Here is a 23,946-nt window from a genome sequence, read left to right as displayed (position 1 = left end):
ACGCTGGAGGAGCACGTGGTAGGAGCACTGCTGGCTGACGTTTCTGTGGAGATCGTCATTCCCAAGGCACATTCCCATAGGTAATCTCCAACGATCCCCAAACTTAACTTCCAGACTTTTACGCAAGTGATTCCGTTTTTCTTCATTTACAAAAGTTGTACTCATCGTGTTCACACATCGTGGCACTGTGCAGGGTTACCACGCTCCTCCCCCAGGAGGCGGAGAAACACGCGCGCCCGGCCACACCAGGTGTGAACCCCTGCAGTTCCATCACCTGCAGGTGGCGGCGGAGGAGCGGGAGCGCATGCGTGCAGGCCTGGCTTCGGCCAACACTCAGGTCGTTCCTGTGGGTTTTCACTCAGAGTAGCGTAGGGTACATGAAACCACGGTTCGGGGTAAAAACACAGCCACACGAACAACTTTAAGGAAAACAAGTGAAATGCTATCCATACTTTTATTTGTTAAAATTTCCAGTGCGTGTATTTTTTTTTATATAACTTTGTGTTTAAATTGCTGAAGGGAGAAGGACTCTAAAGCCCTTTCCTTCTTCACTATAAGATCTTAGTGTCTATTTGTTTCGTTCAGAGTCAGACCCAGTAAGAGAGTATCCCGCTGTGCGAATCGTACTTTCTAATTCCGCGGGACAAAAATTTAAATGAATGAAATTTCAAACTGTCTGGAAGTCTGTTCCCACGTTGATAACTCGGACTTAAGCCTGAGTTCCTGTGGCCTAATTCCAGGATATTTTATTATTTTTTTACCCGATTATCACAAATGAGAAGTTGAAGCGATTCTCATTCGGAATTTTTCATCCCTCGCTCTTTGTCCCCCAATTCTCAGTGGAACAATTTTACTCAAGCAATAGCAACGTATGTTGGTGGAGAATCACAGAAAAACTGATGCTGAGTGAGAAGCAGAACAATCTAAAAGAAGAAAATGATACCAAAGTGATGCTGATTTCATCTAAGGAAATGCTGAGCATTCACAAAGGTTAACCACACTCGACTTTTCCAGTTGTAAGGACAGTTTCTCCCATTACAACGCAAACACGAAAATAAAGAGGAATAATTCAACTTTATTATTTCTAGATAAAGAGAAACAAAATAAAGCAAACATATATTGTCCTAGAAATAAACTAAAAAGAAAACTAAATTTGAAAATGGGACCATAGCACCATCTGCAGGTCCAATGTTAATTCACAGATTTAAAAAAATGTGTTTCTTCATCGTTTTAAAGAAATGGATGCAAAAACAGATCCTTTAATCACACACATTATGGATGCTTAGAGAAGCATAAATGTAAAAGATACATTGTTAAATTTATCCTGAATACTTTACTGTAAAAAACAAACTAAATAAAAAATATAGCCCTGGCCGGTTTGGCTCAGCGGTTAGAGCGTCAGCCCGTGGTCCAGAGAGACCCGGGTTCGGTTTCCGCTAAGGGCACATACTTGGTTGCAGTTTGTCCCTGGCCCCTGTTGGGGTCGTGCGTGAGGCAGCCACTCAATGTGTCCCTTTCACATCGATGTTTCTCTCTCTCTCTCTCTCTCTCTCTCTCTCTCTCTCTCTCTCTCCCTCCCTCCCCCTCCCTCTCCCTCCCACTCTATCTGAATAAAAATGGAAAAATGTCCTCAGGTGAGGCTAAAACACAAAACAAAACAAACAAAATACAAGTGTGAATTTGCTTTTTATTTATTTAGGTCTTAAAATATTGTTTTCTTTGTAATTTTGTACCTTTCAGAGATTACATACCTTTTTAAAGATGGCATGGCTTGTACACAAGATCATCAAGAAACTCTGCATTTACATCAGATTCAGTCGCATGAGGCCATTGTTCCCATGGGAGGGAGCCTTGAGGAAGTCTGGTCATCTTCCCCTCATAATCTTTACCAAAGGCTTCAATGTGGGATGCCATGAGTTGATTTTCCCAGTCCACAGGATGCTTTTCTCCATAAAATATTTGCTGCTTGGATCTATACAGATATCAGTACTAGAGAGTAATTGTTCATTTTATTATCGCTCATAGCCAGGAAGGATACATTTTTGAGGACTGAGTTCAGATCCTTTTTTTAAAAAATTTTTAAATTTTTTATTAATTTATTTTTGTTACAGATGTTTCTCCTTTTCCCCCCATTGACACCCTCCTCTCTATCCCTCCCCACCCGGTCCCCAGCTTTGTTGTGCAAGTCCATAGCTTATGCAACTCATGTAGATAAGTGCTGTGGTTTATCTCTTTTCCTCCCCACCCCCTCTTATGAGGATTGTCAGTCTGTACCCTACTTTCATGTCTCTGGGTCTACCTTGTTCCTCAGACTGTTATGTTCATTGCATTCCACAAATAAGTGAGATCATGTGATATTTGTGTTTCTCTGCTTGGCTTGTTTCCCTTAGGATAATGCTCTCCAAGTCCCTCCATGTCGCCTCAAAGGATAAGAGATCTTTCTTTCTTACAGCTGCATAGTACTCCATTGTGTATATGTACCACTGCTTTTTTATCCATTCGTCTACTGGTGGACACTTGGGCTGTTTCCAGATCTTAGCAATTGTAAATAGTGCTGCTATGAACATGGGGGCACATATATTCTTTCTGATTGGTGTTTCAGGCTTCTTAGGGTATATTCCTAGAAGTGGGATCACTGGGTCAAATGGCAATTCAAATTTTATTTTTTTGAGGTAACACCATAGTGTTTTCCATAGTGGCTGCACCAGTCTGCATTCCCACCAGCAGTGCACTAGAGTCCCCTTTTCTCCACACCCTCGCCAACACTTGTTTGATGATTTGTTGATGGCGGCCATTCTGACAGATGTGAGGTGATACCTCATTGTTGTTTTAATTTGCATCTCTCTGATGATTAGTGATGTTGAACATTTCTTCGTTATTAGACATGTTGAACATGTCTCTTGGCCATTTGTATGCCCTGTTTGAAGAGGTGTCTATTTAGCTCCTCTGCCCATTTTTTTAGTTGGGTTCTTTGTCTTCCTTTTGTTGAGTTGTAAGAGTACTCTATTTATTTTGGAAATTAACCCCTTATCTGATTTATCATTGGCAATTATGCTCTTCCATATAGTGGGTTCCCTTTTCATTTTGATAGTTGTTTCTTTTGCTGTGCAGCTTTTGAGTTTGATGTAGTACAATGTGTTCATTTTTTCCTTTGTTTCTCTTGGCTTAGGTGATGTATCAATGAATAGTCTGCTGCGTATGAGGTCTGAAATTTTGTTGCCTACATTTTCTTTTAGGATTTTTATGGATTCACACGTCACAGTTATGTCTTTTATCCATTTTGAGTTTATTCTTGTGTATGGTGTAAGTTGGTGGTCTAGTTTCATGTTTTTCCATGTAACTGTCCAATTTTCCCAACACCATTTATTAAAGAGTCTGTCTTTATTCCATCGTGTGCTCTTGCCACCTTTGTCAAATATTAATTGAGCATAATATATTGGGTCAATTTCTGGGTTCTCTATTCTGTTTCATTGATCTATATGCCTGTTCTTTTGCCAGTATGAGGCTGTTTTAATTACAGTAGCTTTGTAGTATAACCTGATATCGAGTATTGTGATCCTGCCCACTTTGTCCTTCTTTTTCAAGATTACTGTGGCTATTTGTGGCCTTTTTTGGTTCCATGTGGACTTTTGAAGTATTTGTTCTAGTTCTGTGAAATATGTAGTTGGTATTTTGATGGGGATTTCACTGAATCTATAGTTTGCTTTGGGTAGTATGGACATTTTAATGATGTTAATTCTTCCAATCCATGAACAAGGTATGTGCTTCCACTTTTTTGTATCTTCCTCTATTTATTTTTTTGATGTCCTGTCGTTTTCTGCAAATAGGTCCTTTACTTCTTTGGTTAAGTTTATTTCTAGGTATCTTAATTTTTTTTGCTGCAATGGTAAATGGGATTGTTTTTCTCAAGATCATGGCTCTGAACTCTTCCTCTGATCACTTGCTTAACTGCATTTCATTTATTTCATTTTCGGTAGAAGTCTCTTTTTCTTTCATTTGGGATTTGTTTCTTTGTTTCACCATTTTGACTATCTCAGTGGGTTTTGGAACCTGCCAAATTTTTGCTGTGGGTGTTGGTGTTCTGCTGTTTGTGGCTCTTTCTACTGTGTTTGGATGAGCATGGGAGGACCCACGTTAAACACCACTGTCAAGTCTTACATTCCTGGGTAGATTTGCAAGCCCAAGAAAGGTTAAGTTATCCTCTAGTCTTCGCCTGGAGGCTATCAGTCTCAGTTACTTAAAGAGCCTTGGGTTCTCAGTTGAATGAAAAACTCCCTCAGGTGTTCAGCATAAGAGGATTTCCAGATGGTGGGGCAGATGCTGGTTGTTAATGAGAGTAAATTTACATTTCTTTGGCCCCAGTGGGTGGGGTTGAATCTTTGAGGAGGGGCTGCTGCTTCTCCCCAGAGCCCAGAGTAGGAGCAAGATGGCCACCGTCCTGTGTGGCCAAGACTCAGCAAAAACTCTCAGCACCCTTCAAATCCTGGGTGTGTCCACAGAGTTCCAGTCCTGTTTGCCCTCCCTCTGCCTGAGCCCAAGGTGAGTGGTTGTAGTTTATATAGAGCTCTGTCCCAGCACTCTGTGCTGTGGAGCAGGCTTTGGATTTTATTCTTGAGGGCACCGCTCACAGCTAAAACTGGTGCTGTTTGTGGGCTCCCAGCCCCCTATCCTCTCAGGCCTCTGCAGACCTACCAGGCTTGATCGAGTGTCCCGGGATATATAGTCCTCTCCAGTGGCTTTTCTGTTGCTTTTACCAGACAATTTGTCTTCATTTTAGTTGTAATTCCAATTTAGTCCTGGGAGATCATCTGTGTAGCTTCCATTCACACTGCTGCCATTTTTCTCTCCCTGAGTTCAGATCTTCTGGGCTTAGCTTCATGCTAAACATTGACTGACCTTCTACACTGGCTCTTCTGTCCTCTAGCAGCTCCTCATACCATATTCATAGGACAGTCCCTGTTTCTTACATCTGCAGCTAGCCATGAACATGGTCAAACTGTGACCAAATGGCACATTTCCTTGTAGGAAGCATTCAAAATATTCTTCAAGTAAGCCTAGATTTCTAGTTATCTTTATTGCTTTCCAGAAGTGATAACCAGAAATGCCTGTATCTCTGTGATTTCTCATGATGTAAATAATCCTCTACGTCCATCCATGCTTTCGTAAATGGTAAAATTTCTTTCTTTTTTTATGGCTGATTAATATTCCATTGTGTAAATCTACCACAGCTTTTGTATCCACTCATGTACTGATGGGCATTTGGGTAGTTTTCTGTAGTTTGGCACCTGTAAGTAATGCTGCAATGAATATAGGGGCACATATATTCTTTCAAATTAGTGTTTTGGAGTTCTTTAGATAAACCCCCAGATGTGGAATCACTGGGTTGTAAGTCAGATCTATTTTTATTTTTTTGAGAAAACTTCATGCTGTTCTCCATAATGGCTGCATCAATCTGCCATCCCACCAAGAGGGCACGAGGCTTCGCTTTTCTCCACATCCTCATCAACAATAGTTGTTTGTTGATTGATTGATGATACCATTCTGACAGGTGTGAGGTGATACCTTATTAGCCTTATAATTTGCATTTCTCTGATGATTAATGATGTTGAGCATCTTTTAATATATCTACTGGCCATCTGTATGTCCTCTTATGAGAAGTGTCCATTCAGGATCCTCTGCCATTTTATTTTATTTTATTTTATTTATTTATTTTTTAATGAATTTTTATTTATTTTTTTGTTACAGATATTTTACCTTTTTACCCCATTGGCACCCCCCACCCCACCCCCCTTCCACCCTGTCCCCGGATTAGTTGTCCATGTCCATTGGTCATGCATACAAGTTCTGTGGTTTATCTCTTCCCACCCCCCACCCCCCCCATCCCCTCTTCTGAGGGATGTCAGTCTGTGCCCTACTTCCATGTGTCTGGGTCTACTGTATTCCTCAGACTGTTATGTTCATTATATTCTGTATATAAGTGAGATCATGTGGTATTTGTCTTTTTCTGCTTGGCTTCTTTCACTTAGGATAATACTTTCCAGGTCCCTCCATGTCGTCTCAAAGGATAAGAGATCTTTCTTTCTTACCGTTGCATAGTACTCCATTGTGTATATGTACCACAGCTTTTTGATCCATTCGTCTACTGGTGGACACTTGGGCTGCTTCCAGATCTTAGCTATTGTAAATAGTGCTGCTACAAACATGGGGGTACATATATTCTTCATGATTGGTGTTTCAGGCTTCTTAGGGTATATTCCCAGCAGTGGGATCACTGGGTCAAATGGAAGTTCAATTTTTAATTTTTTGAGGTAACACCATATTGTTTTCCATAGCGGCTGCACCAGTCTGCATTCCCACCAGCAGTGTATTAGAGTCCCCTTTTCTCCACACCCTCGCCAACACTTGTTGTTTGATGATTTGTTGATGGCGGCCATTCTGACAGGTGTGAGGTGATACCTCATTGTTGTTTTAATTTGCATCTCTCTGATGATTAGTGATGTTGAGCATTTCTTCATATGTCTCTTGGCCATTTGTATGTCCTGTTTGGAGAGGTGTCTATTCAGCTCCTCTGCCCATTTTTTAATTGGGTTCTTTGTCTTCCTTTTGTGGAGCTGTATGAGCACTCTATATATATTGGAAATTAACCCCTTATCTGATACACCATTGGCAATGATGTTCTCCCATACAGTGGGTTGCCTTTCCATTTTGATGATTGTTTCTTTTGCTGTGCAGAAGCTTTTTAGTTTGATGTAGTCCCATGTGTTCATTTTCTCCTTTATTTCTGTTGCCTTAGGTGATGTATCAGTGAAAATTCTGCTCCGTATGATGTCCGAAATTTTGTTGCCTACATTTTCTTCTAGAATTTTTATGGATTCACGGGTCACATTTAAGTCTTTTATCCAATTTGAGTTTATTTTTGTGTATGGTGTAAGTTGATGGTCTAGTTTCATTTTTTTGCATGTAGCTGTCCAATTTTCCCAACACCATTTATTAAAGAGGCTGTCTTTACTCCACTGTATGCTCTTGCCACCTTTGTCAAATATTAATTGAGCGTATTGCCTTGGGTCCATTTCTGGGTTTTCAGTTCTGTTCCACTGGTCTATATGCCTGTTCTTGTGCCAGTACCAGGCTGTTTTGGTTACAGTCGCTTTGTAGTATAACCTGATATCTGGTATTGTGATCCCACCTACTTTGTTCTTCTTTTTCAAGATTGCTGTGGCTATTCGGGGTCTTTTTTGATTCCATATGAACTTTTGAAGTATTTGTTCTAGTTCTATGAAATATGTCGTTGGTATTTTGATGGGGATTGCATTGAATCTATAGATTGCTTTGGGTAGTATGGACATTTTAATGATGTTAATTCTTCCAATCCATGAACAGGGTATGTGCTTCCACTTTTTTATATCTTCCTCTATTTCTTTTTTCAATGACCTGTAGTTTTCTGCAAATAGGTCCTTTACTTCTTTGGTTAAGTTTATTCCTAGGTATCGTAATTTTTTTGGCGCGATGGTAAATGGGATTGTTTTTTCAGTTTCTCTTTCTGTGAGTTCATCATTGATGTACAAGAATGCCGTCGATTTCTTGACGTTAATTTTGTATCCTGCTACTTTGCCAAATTCATTTATTAAGTCTAATAGATTTTTGATGGAGTCTTTAGGGTTTTCTATGTACAATATCATGTCATCTGCAAATAATGACAGTTTCACTTCCTCCTTTCCAATTTGGATCCCTTTTATTTTTTCTTCATGTCTGATTGCTGTGGCTAAGACTTCCAGTACAATGTTAAATAAGAGTGGCGAAAGTGGACATCCCTGTCTTGTTCCTGTTCTTAATGGAAATGTTTTTAGTTTCTGTCCATTGAGTATGATGTTGGCTGTAGGTCTTTCATATATGGCCTTTATTATGTCGAGATATGATCCCTCTATTCCTACATTGCTGAGCGTTTTTATCAGAAATGGATGCTGGATTTTGTCGAATGCTTTTTCAGCATCTATTGATATGATCATGTGGTTTTTATTCTTCATTTTGTTTATGTGGTGTATCACGTTTATTGATTTGCGAATATTGTACCAGCCTTGCATCCCTGGAATGAATCCCACTTGGTCATGGTGAATAATTTTTTTGATGTACTTCTGGATCCGATTTGCTAATATTTTGTTCAGGATTTTGGCATCTATGTTTATCAGGGATATCGGCCTGTAGTTTTCTTTCTTCGTAGTGTCTTTTTCTGGTTTTGGAATTAGAATTATGCTGGCCTCATAGAACGTGTTTGGAAGTCGTCCTTCTTCTTGGATTTTTTGAAATAGTTTGAGGAGAATGGGCATTAGTTCTTTTTTGAATGTTCGGTAAAACTCCCCCGTGAAACCATCTGGGCCTGGGCTTTTATTTGCTGGGAGAGTCTTGATTACCTCTTCAATTTCCTTGGTTGTTATTGGTCTGTTCAAGTTTTCTATCTCTTCCGGGAATAGTTTTGGGAGACTGTGTGTTTCTAGAAATTTGTCCATTTTGCTTAGATTTTCGAATTTGTTGCCATATAGTTGTTCATAGTAGTTGTTAACGATCTTTTGTATTTCCGTGGTGTTGGTTGTTACTTCTCCTCTTTCATTTCTGATTTTGTGTATTTGTGTTCTCTCTCTTTGTTTCTTGGTGAGTCTAGCTAAGGGTCCATCAATCTTGTTTATCTTTTTGAAAAACCAGCTCTTTGTTTCATTGATCCTGTGAATTGTTTTTTTGGTCTCTATGTCATTTATTTCTACTCTGATCTTTACTATTTCCTTCCTTCTACTTGCTCTGGGGTTTTCTTTTTGTTTGCTTTCTAATACTTTAAGTTGTGAGGTTAGACAGTCAATTAGAAATTTTTCTTGTTTTTTGAGGTAGGCCTGTAGTGCTATGAACTTCCCTCTCAGAACTGCTTTCGCTGCATCCCATAGATTTTGTGTTGTTGTGTGTTCATTTTCATTGGTTTCCAGGAAGTTTTTAATTTCTTCCTTGATCTCCTCGGTGACCAATTCATTGTTTAATAACATGCTATTTAGCCTCCATGTGTTGAAATGTCTTTGCATGTTCCTGTTGCAATTGATTTCTAGTTTCATGCCATTGTGATCTGAGAAGATGCTTGATATGATTTCAATCTTCTTGAACTTGTAGAGATTTAGTTTGTGTCCTATCATGTGGTCTATCTTTGAGAATGTCCCATGTGCATTTGAGAAGAATGTGTATTCTGTAGTTTTGGGGTGTAATTCTCTGTAGATATCTATTAAATCCATTTGGTTTAGTGCTTCATTTAGAGTCTCTGTTTCCTTGCTAATTTTTTGCCTAGAGGATCTATCCAGTGCTGTCAACGGGGTGTTGAAGTCCCCTGCTATGATTGTATTGTTGTCGATTTCTCCTTGGAAGTCCTCCAGAAGATTTTTAATATATTTTGGTGCTCCTATATTGGGTGCATATATGTTTACCAAGGTTATATCTTCCTGTTGGATAGATCCTTTCAATATTATGTAGTGGCCGTTTTTGTCTCTAGTTATGGTCTTCATTTTGAAATCTATTTTATCAGATATGAGGATTGCTACCCCAGCTTTTTTTTGCTTTCCATTTGCTTGGAAAATTTTTTTCCATTCCTTCACTTTCAACCTATGTGAGTCTTTTGTTGAGAGGTGGGTCTCTTGTAAACAACATATAGATGAGTCATGCTTTCTTATCCAATCAGCTACTCTGTGTCTCTTTATGGGAGCATTCAATCCATTTACGTTTAAGGTGATTATTGATATGTACTTATTTATTGCCATTTTTGTTTAGTGTGGTTCTATTTTTCTTCCCATTTCTCCTGGTAATTACAGCAGTCCTTTTAGCATTTCTTGCAGTGCTGGTTTGGTGCTAATGTATTCCCTTAGCTTTTTTTTGTCTGGGAAGCTCTTTATTTGATCTTCTATTTTGAATGATAGCCTTGATGGGTAGAGTAGTCTTGGATTCAGATTCTTGTTTTTCATGACTTTGATTACTTCATGCCATTCTCTTCTGGCCTGTAGTGTTTCTTGTGAGAAGTCAGCTGAGAGCCTTATGGGGTTCCCTTTGTAGGTAACCTGTTGCCTATCTCTTGCTGCTTTTAGGATTCTCTCTTTGTCTTTAATTTGTGGCATTTTAATTACTATGTGTCTTGGTGTGGGCCTGTTTGGGTTCTTCTTACTTGGGACTCTCTGTGCTTCTTGAACTTGAATGCCTTCTTCGTTCACCAAATTAGGGAAGTTTTCTCTCACTATTTTTTTGAATATATTCTCTATCCCTTGCTCATTTTCTTCTTCTTCGGGGACTCCTATGATGCGAATATTATTATGTTTCCAGTTGTCCCATAGTTCTCTTAAGCTGTCTTCCTGTTTTTTAATAGTTTTTTCCTTTTGTTTTTCTGATTGGTTCATTTTTTCTACCCTGTCTTCTAATTCACTGATCCGGTCCTCAGCTTCCCCTACTCTGCTTTTTAAACCTTCCAATGTGTTTTTCATTTCGGATATGTCATTTTTTATCTCTTCTTGTTGGTTTTTAATTTCCAATTGGCTTATTTTCAGTGTCTCTATGTCCTTACTCATGCTATTCAGCTTCCTCAAGATCATGGCTCTGAATTCTAGCTCTGTTAACATGCCTAATTGCTCCACATTGATCTCATCTTCGGTGGAGGTGTCTTGCTCTTTCATTTGGCTTCTGTTTCTGTGTTTCACCATTTTGGCTATCACTGTGGGCTTTGGAGCCTGTCAAGTTCTCCCTGTGGGTGTTGGTGTTCTGCTGTTTGTGGCTCCCTCTCCTGTGTTTAGATGAGCGAGGGAGGACCCACGTTGAACACCACTGTCAAGTCTTACTTTCCTGGTTAAAGTTGCCAGCCCAGGAAATGTACTGTTATCCTCTAGCTTTTTGCCTGGAGGCTAGCAGTCTAGGTTAATTGATGAGTTTTGGGTTGTCAGTTGATTGAAAAACTCCCTCTGGTGCTCAGCCAAGGGGCTTTCACGAGGGTGGGGCAGATGCTGGTTGTTAGTGAGCCTCAATTAGCACTTCAATGGCCCACAGGGTGGGGTTGGATCTCCGAGGGAGGGGCTGCTGCCTCTCCTCAGAGCCCTGGGAAGGAGCAATGTGGCCACCGTCCTGAGTGGCTGCACTCAGCCAAAGCTCTGAGCGCCCTCCAAATCCCGAGTGTCCCGACTCAGTTCCAGTCCAGTCTGCCCTCCCTCCGCCGGAGCCCAAGGTGAGTGGCTGTGGCTGTTTCAGCCTCTGTCCCGGCTGCGCTGTGGAGCCGCCTGGGAGTGTGACCCGAGGGCGCCGCTCCCAGCTGAGGCCGCTGCCGAGCTGCGGACTGTGGGCTCCCAGCCCCGTCTCGCGCCTTCGCAAGCCTACCGGGATGGAGTCAGTGTCCCTCGTTGTATGGTCCTCGCAAGCTGCTTTTCTGTTGGTTTTTCCCGTCGATTTGTCTGTGTTATAGTTGTAATTCCAGTTTGGTTCTGGGAGACGGTCTGTGTAGCTCCGTTCACTCCGCCGCCATTTTTCTATTCCGGATCCTCTGCCATTTTAAACATTTAATTAATTAATCAATCAATTAATTAATTATTTTGGTGTTAAGAAGTATGAGTTCCTTTATAAATTTTGGATATTAATCCCTTATCAGATATATCATTGGCAAATATGTTCTAGCATGTAGCATGTTGTCCCTGCATTCAGTTATTTATTTTTTAAAGTACATTTATTTGGGTGACATCAGTTAATAGGATTATATGGGTTTCAAGTGTACATTTCTGTGCTATATGGCCTGTATATTGCATTGTGTGTCCACCACCCAAAGTCAAATCATCTTCTGTCCATGTGTATTTGGTGCCCTTTACTACCTCTCCAACCTCTTTTCTCTGGCAACCGCCATATTGTTTTCTGTGTCTATGCATTTCAGTTTTATATCCCACATATGAGTGAAATCATATGGTTCTTATCTTTTTCTGACTGACTTAATTTATGTAGTATCATATTCTCAAGGTCCATTCATATTTGTGCAAATGGTAGTATTTCATCTTTTGTTATGGCTGAGTGGTATTTCATTATGTATATGTAATACATCTTCTTTACACAATCTTCCAAGGACATTTTGGTTGTCTCCATGTCTTGGCCACTATGAATTATACTGCAATGAACATAGGGCATATTTATCTTTGTGAATAAATGTTTTTGGGGATATATACACAGAAGGGTCATTGCTGGGTCACATGGTAACTCTATTCTTAATTTTTTGAGGAATTGCCATCCTGTTTTCCATAGTGGCTATACTAGTTTACATTCCCACCAGCAGTGAATAAGAGTTCCTTTTTCTCCACAGTCTCTCCAACACTTGTTATTTCTTCTTTTGTTGATAATAGCCATTTTAACAGGTGTGGCGTGGTATCTTATTGTAATTTTCATTTGCATTTCCCTAAGAGCTAAAGAAGGTAAACATCTTTTCATCTATCTGTTGGCCTTTTGTGTGTCTTCTTGGGAGAGGTGTCTGTTCAGATCCTATGCTGATTTTTTAATTAGATTGTTTGTTTGGTGTTGAGGTTTATGAGTTCTTTATATATTTTGGAAATTAAACCCTGGTCAGAACTGTTGTTTGCAAATATCATCCTCCATTTTGTTGGTTTCTTTTTGTTTTGTGGGCAGTTTCTTTTGCTGTTCAGAAGCTTTTTAGTTTGACATTATCTGATGTGTTTATTTTTGCCTTACTTCCCTTACCTATGGGGTCAAAGTCATAAAATGTTGTCTAAAACCAAGGTCCATCAGTTTAGTATCTTTGATTTTTTCTATGTAATTCAGTTTTTCAAATTTTATATTTAGGTCTTTGATCCATTCTGAATGAATTTTTGTACATGGAAGCAAACTGTAATCTCGTTTCATTCTTTTTCCTGTGGCTTTCCAATTTTCTCAACACCATTTATTGGAGTTTTCTTTTCTCCATTGTGTGTTTTTGTCTCCTTTGTCAAAAATTATCTTCTCATGTGCATATAATTTTATTTCTGGGTTCTCAATTCTGTTCCACTCGTCTGTGTGTCTGTATTTCTGCCAATACCATGCTGTTCTGATTATCATAGTTCTGTAGTATAATTTGAACTTTGTTCTTATTTCTCAGAATTTCTTTGGCTATTCTAGGTCTTCTGTGGTTCCATACAAATCTGATGATTTTTTTGTTCTATTTCTTGAAAATAATTCCGTATATTTCTTTGGGTAATATGGCCATTTTAACGGTGTTGATTCCCCCAATTTATGAACACAGAATATACTTTCCATTTCATTGTGTCTTTTTCAATGTCTTTTAATAATGCTTTGTAGTTTTCAGTATATAGGTTCATCACATACTTTGTTAAGTTTAGTCCTAAATATTTTATTCTTTTGTTTGCAATTGCCAAAGGAATTGTTTTTTTCCTATCTTTTTCTGGTGTTTCATCATTAATATAATGAATAGCAGTACATTTTGTACACTGATTTTGTATCCTGCAACTTTACTGTAATTGTTTATTGTTTCTAATAGAAATTTTGGTGGAGTTTTAGGTTTTGTTTGTTTGCTTGTTTGTTTTCTGTTTGTTTTTTTTTACATACAGAGTCATGTCACTTGCAAAAAAGAAACACTTTTTCTTCTTTCTTCCCAATATGGATGTCTTTCATTTCTTTCTCTTGCTTGATTGCTCTGGCTTGGACTTCCAGAACTATGTTGAAGAACAGTAGTGAGAGAGGGCATCCTTGTCTTCTTCCTGTTCTTCTTTTTCTAGTTCTTTAAGATGTAATGTTACTTGTGGTTTCTCTTGTTTCTTGATATAACCTGTAATGATATAAACTTCCCAGTTGTCACTGCTCTTGCTGCACTTCATAAGTTTTATGTCCTATTGTCATTCTCATTTTTCCCTCTATATCTTTTATTCTCACTTTTTATTTCCTCACAGACCCAGTCTTAGTAGTACGTTGCTTAATCTTCAGGTATTTGTGATTTTCTTTTCTTTGTTTTAGCAGTTCATTTCTAATTTTGAACATTATGGTCAAAGAATGTGCTTGGTATAATATCAACCTTCATGAATTTGTTTAGGCTAGTTTTGTGACCCAACATATGGCAGATCCTTGAGAAAGTTCCATGTGCACTAGAGAAGAATTTACAGTCTGATATTCTCGGATGAAAGCATCTATAAATGTCACTTATGTCCATTTGGTATAAAGTGTCATTTAAGGCCAACACCTATTCATTAATTTTCTCTTTGTATGATTTACTGGGAGTTATTAATGGAGTTTTAAGGCCCCCAAATATGATTGCATGGTTGTGAGTCATTACCTCTGTTAGTAGCTACTTTATGTATGTTGGTGCTCCCTGATTGGGAATTGTTATGTCATCTTGATGTAATGTCCCCTTTATCATTATAAAATATCTATCAATATCTCTCTTATCTTGACATGTATTTTGTCAGATACATGTATGTCTACACCTACCATTCTGTGGATGTTATTTGCTTGGAGAATCATTTTCCACCCTCTCACTTTGAGTCTAAGTTTGTCTTTGCAGCTTAGATGTGTCTCCTGAAGGCAACATAAGTTGGGCTTTGTTTTTTGATACAAGATGCTACTGTGTGCCTCTTTATGGTAAATTCAGTCCATGTACATTTAGGGCAATTATTGACGTATAAGGATTTTCTATAGCCATTTTATCTTTTGTTTTCTGGTAAGTATGTGCCTCCATTGGTTCTTTTCCTTTGTGTTTCTGTCTGTTGTTTTTGTTTGGTGGTGTGTTATACTTCTTTTCTCTTTGTTTAAGGTATATGTTTCAGTTTTTCTGTTTGTTTTGTGTGCATCTCTGTGTGTGTGGTTACTATTAGGTTTATGAAAAATAAAGTTTCATGTATACAATAGTCTTTTTCCTTTTGAATGCATCTGATCTCCATTCTCCTTTGCAAATTCAGACTTCTACCCTCTCCCCTTTTATGTTTTGTTGTCACAGATTATCTAGTTTGTGCTATAGGTTTGTTGGTGATCTTACTTGTAGTTTTGTGACCTTTTGTTCTTGGTTTTAGGTGGAATAACTTCCTTGCGTATTGCCTGCAATGGAGGTCTTGTGATGATAAATTCCCTCAGCTTCCTTGTGTTGGAAAAAAACATTTATTTCTTTTTCATATTTAAAGAATAATTTTGCTGCATATGTTATTCTTCGCTGTTCATTTCTCTTTTTCAGTAGTTTAAATATTTGGTTGCACTCTTCTGGCTTGTAGAGTGTCTTTTGAGAAGTCTGATGATAACCTAATGTGCTTTCCTTTATAGGTAGCTTCTTTCTTTACCCTGCTGCCTTGAGAATATTTTTTTTGTCATTAATTTTTGGCAGTTGTAATACCATGTGCCTTGGAGAAGGCCTTTTTGGATTGAGGTAACTAGGTGTTGTATTTGCTGTGTGGATTCAAGGATCTAGCTTTTTCCATAGATTTAGGAGGTTCTCATGAACCGTTAATTTGATGGCACAATCCATTTCTTTCTTTCTCTCTTCTTCTGGTATGGATATTGTTCAGATACCACTCTTTCTGATGGAATCAGGTAGTTCTCTCAGAGTTCTTCTGTTTTTTCTCATGCTCAAGTCTTTTTATTCCTCTGCGTCATTGCTAGTTTTCTATCTTTGATATCACAAATCCTTTCCTCCATCTAGTCGGCTCTATTTTCTATGCTCCCTAGCTCATTATTGATCTCTATCAATGAATTCTTCATCACCAGAACTGTTTGGTCCTTATTTAAAGTTTTAATCTCTTTGGTAAAGTGTTTTGTTGTTGTTGTTCATTAATTTGTTTTCTGAGCTTACTAAATTACATGTCTGTATTTTCTTACATCTCACTGAGTATTTTCCAAACTGAAATCTTGAATTCTCTGATATTATATCACATATATCACTTATTTCTATGTTCTTTTTTAAAACTTCACCCAATGATATGATATTTTATTGATTTTAGAGACACAAGAAGGAAAAGGAGAGAAAGAGAGAGAGAGACATCGATGTGAGAGAGAATCATTGATTGGTTGCCTCCTGTGGCACCATGACAGGGGAATAAGGCAACAACCTAAGTTTGTGCCCTGACTGGACTCAACCATGACCTTTTGGTGTGCAGGATGATACTCTAAGCAACAGAGTCACACTGACCTGGGCACATATTGTTATGTCCTTAATTTTGTTTTCTGATTCTCTCTCTCTCTCTCTCTCTCTCTCTCTCTCTCTCTCTCTCTCTCTCTCTCTCTCTGAGTTGGCATGTTACCTTGGTTATTTATGGCATTTGATGGATTTCTTCTCTGTCTAGGTATCTTTGCATATGAGTGGCATTTCCTAGCAGATTAATAGAAAGACGTCATTCTATTCCTTTCCAATAGGTGGTGCTAAATCACACATGTTTTAGGTCTGTGACATCCCAGTGCTGTCCTCCACAGCCAGACCCTGCTGTCACTGTAAGTTTGATGCATAAGAGTAGGGTGGGGTGGGGAACCTGGCAGCCTTCACTGTTGTGTTGTACTCCCGATAATGGTGACCTCGAACTTCCACATGGTACACCCTGCGCACTGGCCCCAGGACAATCACAGAGTGTACCTTTGTTCAGAATAAAATGTGATTCTGTAGTTTAGTTCTCAGGTTGCTGATACCATGCATTGCAACTCCACAAGTAGGACAAAGTACGGTTGTCTTTTGGAGGCTTCGAGGTTGCTTTGCTTCTCCCATCTGAAGGGAGGATGAGCCACAACCAGATTCCTCCCATCTCTAGGCTGAGCGGTGCCATGAACTCCCAGCTGCCGGGGTGCATCTGTGACTTATCTCAGTTCTTCTCTCTTTTTCCTCACCCATTTCCATCTCAGGTATTAGTAACACTACCCTTCAAGATGCTCAAGTGATTTACCTTGGAAACATTTTGGACTTTTGTCTTTCATATCTTTAGTCTATCGGTGAAAATTTAACTCTACTTTCAAGACATATTCAGATTCCAACTCTGAGCACATGCGCTGTCTGCGCCCTGGTAGGCACCATTGTTTTTCACTGCATTTGCAGCAGTAGCCTTCTTACTCGTCTCCCTGCTACCTCCCTTTACATCTTGACCCCCTACTGCCAATAGAACAGCCCCAATAATCTTGCCAGTGCAGTTCAGACACTATGACACCATTGTTCAAAATGCTGCATTATTTGCTCATCTCAATCCTCAAGTCCTTCTGGTGGCATGTGAGGCCACTCAAGGTCCAGTCCATGGTAACCTCTCTGAGCTCATCCCTGGCTCTGCCCTCATTTGGTGCATGCTGCAGTGACCACACTGCCTCCCTGACTGTCCAGATGCACCAGGACTGTTCCCGTGCTGGACCTAGCTGTGCCCTCAGCCCAAACATTCAACTCTCAGGTCTCTGCATTGCACATCAGAGTCATTCAGTAATATTTATTGAAATATAGGTAATAAATTGAATAGAGTACATTAACAAATAAAATTAAATTAAATTCTTTAGATCCCCATACAAAGTGGACTATAATTTCGCTACCATTTGATCTTAGAAGCTCGAATGTGTAAACAACACAGAGATGTTTTCTGTTTTCACGGCAGAGCTTAGCACAGAAAAGTCATTTAACCAATATTTAGTAATTTGTGGAATTCGATATGAACAAAAGATAAAATAAGTCTCATTTATTTCAGCTTGTATTTCTAGACTAGTCGAAAAAGTGATTACTGATGATTATTAGAAATTACTGGTAGTTCTGGACTAGTCTCTCCATATAGAGTCATGTGCTCTAACTGCAGCAAATGAGGGTGAACACGCTTTGCCTTGTGATGATGTTGATGGATTGGGTCTTTCTGATTCCCAGTTTCTCTCTTGTTTTGTTGGGTATTTCTGGTAAGAAATTAAGACCCAAAGCACAAAATAAAAAAAGTACCTCTACATAAATCTATTCTTTCTTTGTTTTATATTATAGAATACTAGTTTTTAGCTGGGGAGCTAAAACAAAAAACAACAACAAAATAAAACATTTCCAACTTCTTTTGCACATGACTGACCACAAAACTGTGTTCAGGTCAAGGGGATGTCAGCATAGATATCAATGAAAGGAGAAGCAGCATGCCCTCTTTCCTTCCTTTTTATTTTACTTCATGCCCTTTCTTCCATCTCGATGCCTAGGATGAGATAGGATGGCCGGAACTGTAGCTGCCGTTTTGGATCAGGAGGAGGAGGGCTATGCCCTAGCACATTTGGGGGGTGGGCTGGAAGGGATTTAGATTTCCGAGGGCTTCATGGAGCAGAATCCTCCGTCTAACCCTGGGCATTTTATTTCTGGTCTATGTGTGAGAGAGAGAAGTGTTCTCTTTTATTTAAGTCACTTTCATTTTAGGACTCACACAAACTCAAACATCATCCTATCTCATACATCACAATTGGCCTGGGACATTAAAGATAAAACAAGTGGCTGTGGCATCTTTTAAAGGAATCAAGACAACAGAAACTGCTGAAGGCCAGATCCAATGTCTAAAGTAAAGACCAGTCATTGTCTTCATTGAAACACTACTTTGGAAAAAAGCCTTTGGCATTTGGAGACCCGAATTTGAAAGATTTTTCTACCCATTGAAAATTTACATTGCCTATAAGTATGAAAATGCGTAAACTTTAAACATATGTGTTAAAGAGTCCCTTCTTATCTCCGTTGGTATTGTCCCCGACATGCTGAGACGGACTTGGCACAGCGTTCAGCCCACTACACACGCCATGTGCACGCACTGTCTATCTGCTCCGCTATCTGAATAGTGAAGGGAGCTCTACAAATAAACACATCAGTCTGCTCAATTATTACATCTCAGAAAGCCTCCTATAATTGGAATTTTAAATTATTAAATATATTTTTGACAGAAAGTGCACACTACATATGAAATTCTAAGATTTCTACCAGTTAAAGACAACCTTAATAATCCAAGACTATTACTTTTATTGTAAACATAATAGTTATCGTATTAGAACAAAATAAATCAAAGCATGCTCAACAAAGCCTTTTATTTAGTTTTAATTTATTTTATTTGAAGATGCTTTCTTGAATTACTTCTATAGAAAGCAAACTAGAATTACTTCACCTAATCAGTTTTCTTCTAGTATTCTGAAACAGAAAGAATGGTATGCAAGCATAAAAATTTTTTATTTACAACATCCTAATTTCATTCACATTCACTTATTCACTCATTTGATAAACATCTATTTCTCTTTGATCCTGTTCAATAGCCTGTGCCAGGAGATCGTGCTGTGTGTTCTCCAGAGGGCATCTTCCAGAGGATGCTTGTCAGAAAGGGCACTGGGATGTGAAGGGCCTTTCTGATCGATCAATAATAATTAATTTGTAATTTTATAAATGGATGATCCATAATATTTCTTGTGAAAAAAATTTATCCAAACTATACATTTAATTTTTAAAAAATGGAAGATGAAATCTCATAAATAATCATACAATTTATAAAAGACAGTGACTAAACCGCATCTATGTGTTATTGCCTGCTGTACTGTATAATGGTGAGGCCTTCTTCTTAATAACATATTTCTAGAAACTACTTGGGATTACCTTTGTGTTTTGAACTAAGCGACTCATTTCTCTGTACTCTCCATTGTGTTAATGAATGGGATGTGAAACACCCCTGACCATGGACGTCTCTTAGAAGTGGAGGCTAATGGGTGGACACAAGCAAGGGACAGTGCAGGTGTCTTCACAGCTGCACTGTCCACTACTGAGGACACTCATGAACACCAGGAACTGAAGGAAGACAATAAATTATACTCCTTCTGAGCCTGGCTCTACTTTATCTTCCTGACCTCGTCAGGGTAGTAGACTAGTGCTCCTTCACGTGTTATAAGTGAAGGTTTATTGTATCACAGCTACTCCCATTCATTTGGCGTATGATTTGTGGCTGCTTTCATATTACAATAGCAGATTTTAGTGTTTTTAACTGAAACCATATAGACCACAAAACTAAATATTTACTCTGTATCCTATAGAGAAAAATTTAGCCAACCTGTGATATAGTGATATCAGAAAATTTTATTAAGCAAAGTACTATAAACATCTATTGTAGACGTTAATGTACTCAGAAAAGAAAAATGACTTGTATATATAAAAGCAATTGTGATATCAAGAGTATCACTTAACAAAGCAAAGCAAAGGAACCTATTTGTGTCTTATCTGCTCCAAAAAATCTTTTGTAGTGATTGTTACTGTTGGAGCCATAGTGCCTACACTTACTTTACAGGTGAAAGACGCTGAATTTGAATTTCATTGCATGAAGCTAGGTTTTAAGGAATACAATTATGACCTGGCCGGTTTGGCTCAGTGGTTAGAGCATCTGCCTGCGGTCTGGAGAGACCCGGGTTCGGTTCCTGCTAAGGGCATGTACCTCCGTTGCAGTTTGTCCCCGGCCCCGGTTGGTCGTGCGGGTGGCAGCCACTCGATGTGTCCCTTTCACATCTATGTTTCTCTCTCTCTCTCTCTCTTCCTCTCTCTCCCTCCCACTCTATCTGTGCAAAAAAAGGAAAAATGTCCTCGGGTGAGGATAAAAAAAAAAAAAAGGAATACAATGATATCCAGAGCGCCTTGGTATGTTCACCGTAACAAGTCAGGCTGTAATTTGGTGACACTTCTCTGCACTTAATTAAATGAGATGCTAGAAGTCAATCGTGCGACGAAATCTTGAACAAGAGCAGCCCGCCTTGATTCTCAAAAGAGAAAGCCAGTGGTTCTCCTTAGTGTGAGTCGGTCTCCTCCATTTCATATCTCCTCTGACGGGTAGGAACAGGTCTGGATAAACTAGGAGATAAAGAAACTGTTTACTCATGGTGATTTTCCCTTTTACGCAATCAGAAATATGCATGAATGGTTTTAGCTCTTTTGGGGTTGCAGCTCACTTCGGGTAGGAGTGTCCTTGTTACATGAGATCTCATTATGAGAGGTCTATGATATTTCTTATGAGCTGATACTAACCTACATAAAAAACTGAATGATTACTATGAGAATATGTTCAGAATGCACAAATATACTTACTACTGAAAACTTGTCCTAAAAAAATCCTAAAGATTTTTTTTCTTACGTATCATCTTTCTGACAACTGAGGCTTTTTCTTCTGTCTGCAAACCAGGGAGAGAAAAGTATACCTATAAGGCTCTAGATGAGAAATCATCTAACAAAATGATATTGTCGAACCTATGCTATTATCTGGGTGATGCAGAGTTCTCTGGGGGCCATACATTTATCTTTGATGTTAGTTATTATCTATGAATTATTTTTTTGCCTTAAAGTACCTTGAATTATCATTATAGAATTAAAATCTAGTGGGCAAAGAGAGTCATCTGTCTATTCCTACCCAACCAGAATTGTCCCAAACACTCACCATCTAAACAAAAATAATTGGAATGAAAAGAGAGAGCACCTCAGTTCTTATTTATTGTGGTCCAATCTCTATACACCCCAGAGAAACACAGGTTTTACAGACTCTGAGAAGACAAAAATATCTCATAGCCTAGTTTGGTAAAATAAGGCAATTGAAATGCTCATACAGGGAGTTCCATGTGATAGGAATTTTAGAGTTCACTGAGCTTTATGTGTTTTCAAAAACAGCATGTTTGATAAAACCTGCTTCCAGATTCTGACCAAATACCTCTACAGTGGTCATTTTCTTTTTTACCCTAGAGACTCAGTAGAATTAACCAGGGATCACGTAAGAAGCACCACTTTCTAAGCCATATCCATAGAGGCACTAATTTCCTGGCAATGACATTTGGTGGGGCCCAAACATCAGTATTCTTAAAATTCTCCAGGACAGTCTAATGGCAGCCAAGATTGTGAATTACTACTTCAGAATATAGATAATGAGACAGAAAGACGGGTAAGGCTCGCTACGTAGCTAGTATTTTGAAACTCATGTATTATTTCCCTTTTTGGCAAGTTTCCTATTTTTTTTTTTTTTACCTGTTCTGAAACAATTTTTCCAGCAACATCGCCGCAGCATTTATTAGAAACCAATATCCTTGATGAATGAAAGTGCTGTTTGAGCGGCGATTCACGAATCCCTCGACATCCTCCACGCCATTGCTAAGAAATGTGAGGAGAAGAAAACAAAGGGTTTTATCAAAAAATGATATATATACCAAAAAGTTCTAGGTTTCTTGGTGTCAGCAAAAAGGAATTGCAGTTCCCAACTCATCTTCTATCACAAATATACTAAAAGAAAAGAATACCTAAGCTTAAAAATAGGAAAGTGAGGCCCTGGCCGGTTTGGCTCAGCGGTTAGAGCGTCGGCCTGTGGTCCGGAGAGACCCGGGTTCGGTTCCCGCTAAGGGCACGTACTTCGGTTGCAGTTTGTCCCCGGCCCTGGTTGGTCGTGCGGGTGGCAGCCACTCGATGTGTCCCTTTCACGTCAATGTTTCTCTCTCTCTCTCCCTTCCTCTCTCTCCCTCCCACTCTATCTGTGCAAAAAATGGAAAAATATCCTCGGGTGAGGATAAAAAACAAACAAACAAACAAAATAGGAAAGTGAGGAATAACCTTACACATTTGGCATTTTCTGGGAGTTTGAAAACATGTTCTGTACTAACTGAGCAATTGCTTTATAAAAAATATATAGAAGGGGAATATTTCAAGTTGTGTTCTGACACTGGGAGGAAAACTTCTTTAAAAATACAGGCTTTTTCAGAAGCTCTGCCACCTGAAGACTGCATCTAAACATTCACCTTCTGCCCAGTTAATGAAAAAAATCTTCCAGTGCTCGGTTTGAGTAGGAAAGTCAGAATACTAGTAGTATGATTAACCCTAAAATTTACTTCAGTTTATACTTTGTCTTGTTTATCTTTTACTGTATCTACCTCACTTTGATTACAGATTTACAAATGATTGCTACTAAGAAAATGTAAGTGTATCAGAAACCAGTAAGTATTTTGTTACTGGAAAGTCTTATTTGCTAATCTATGGGCCTAGTATAACTAACTAAATGGAACATGATCAAGAATTATCAATATGCAACACAGCAAATAAATGATTAACAGTGAACATATAGTTTTCAAATTAACTAATCATAATGTGTTTGATAAAAATAAGAAATTCTCTTGACCTAGCTCGTTTTTCAATAAGAGGCTCAAAGTATTTTTTGGTAGAAAGCTGACCCAATAGACTACTCAAGTCACTGGTGAAATCTCTATCAGCATGTCTGACATCCCTAAAACAAGGGAGAAAGGATAGCCATTGTTTGAAAATGGTTTTCTAAGATGTTATTTTGACTAAATGAGTAAGGAAGACATTAATCAGCTTATTAGGAAAGCCTTCCATTCAAACTTAAAGCAAATAGGACATTTTCTAACAACCGAAGAAAATATATTTTCTTGTCATGTATATCAAAATATATTCTATATTGGCAGCCCAAAATTTAAAAAATATGGTTTTAGAAGGATTTTTTAATGTTAAATAATAGTCCTTGACATAATCTAGAAAACTAATTCTTCTGAGACATATTGTTGGAAAATATAATATATTTAAATTAGTTCTATTTAAAGAATTAATTTATTTATCTATGGTGATTTATTTATCTATGGTACTTGGCCTACAAAGGAGCCCCCATAAGGCTATCAGCTCATTTCTCAACAGAAACACTACAAGCCAAAAGGGAATAGCCTGAAGTAATCAAGGTCATGAAAAACAAGGATCTGAATCCAAGACTACTCTACCCAGCAAGGCTGTCATTCCAAATAGAAGGTACAATAAAGAGCTTCCCAGACAAAAAAAAAAAAAAAAAAAAAGGCTACGGTAATATATTAGCACCAAACCAGCACTGCAAGAAATGTTCAAAGGACTGCTGTAATTAGTAGAAGAAATAAGAAGGAAAATAGAACCACACTAAACAAAAATGGCAATAAATAAATACATATCAATTATCATCTTAAATGTAAATGGATTGA

General features: G+C 38.5%; 1 pseudogene; it reads right to left on the bottom strand.

The window, feature by feature from the left end:
• LOC118620789 overlaps nt 1-165 on the bottom strand; it is a 23,122-nt pseudogene extending 22,957 nt beyond the window's left edge.
• Nucleotides 166-23,946: the final 23,781 nt, after the last annotated feature.

Source organism: Molossus molossus, unplaced genomic scaffold (genome assembly GCF_014108415.1).
Source record: "Molossus molossus isolate mMolMol1 unplaced genomic scaffold, mMolMol1.p scaffold_m16_p_8, whole genome shotgun sequence".
Classification (NCBI taxonomy): Eukaryota; Metazoa; Chordata; class Mammalia; order Chiroptera; family Molossidae; genus Molossus; species Molossus molossus.
This window is presented reverse-complemented; position numbering and strand designations above follow the sequence as displayed.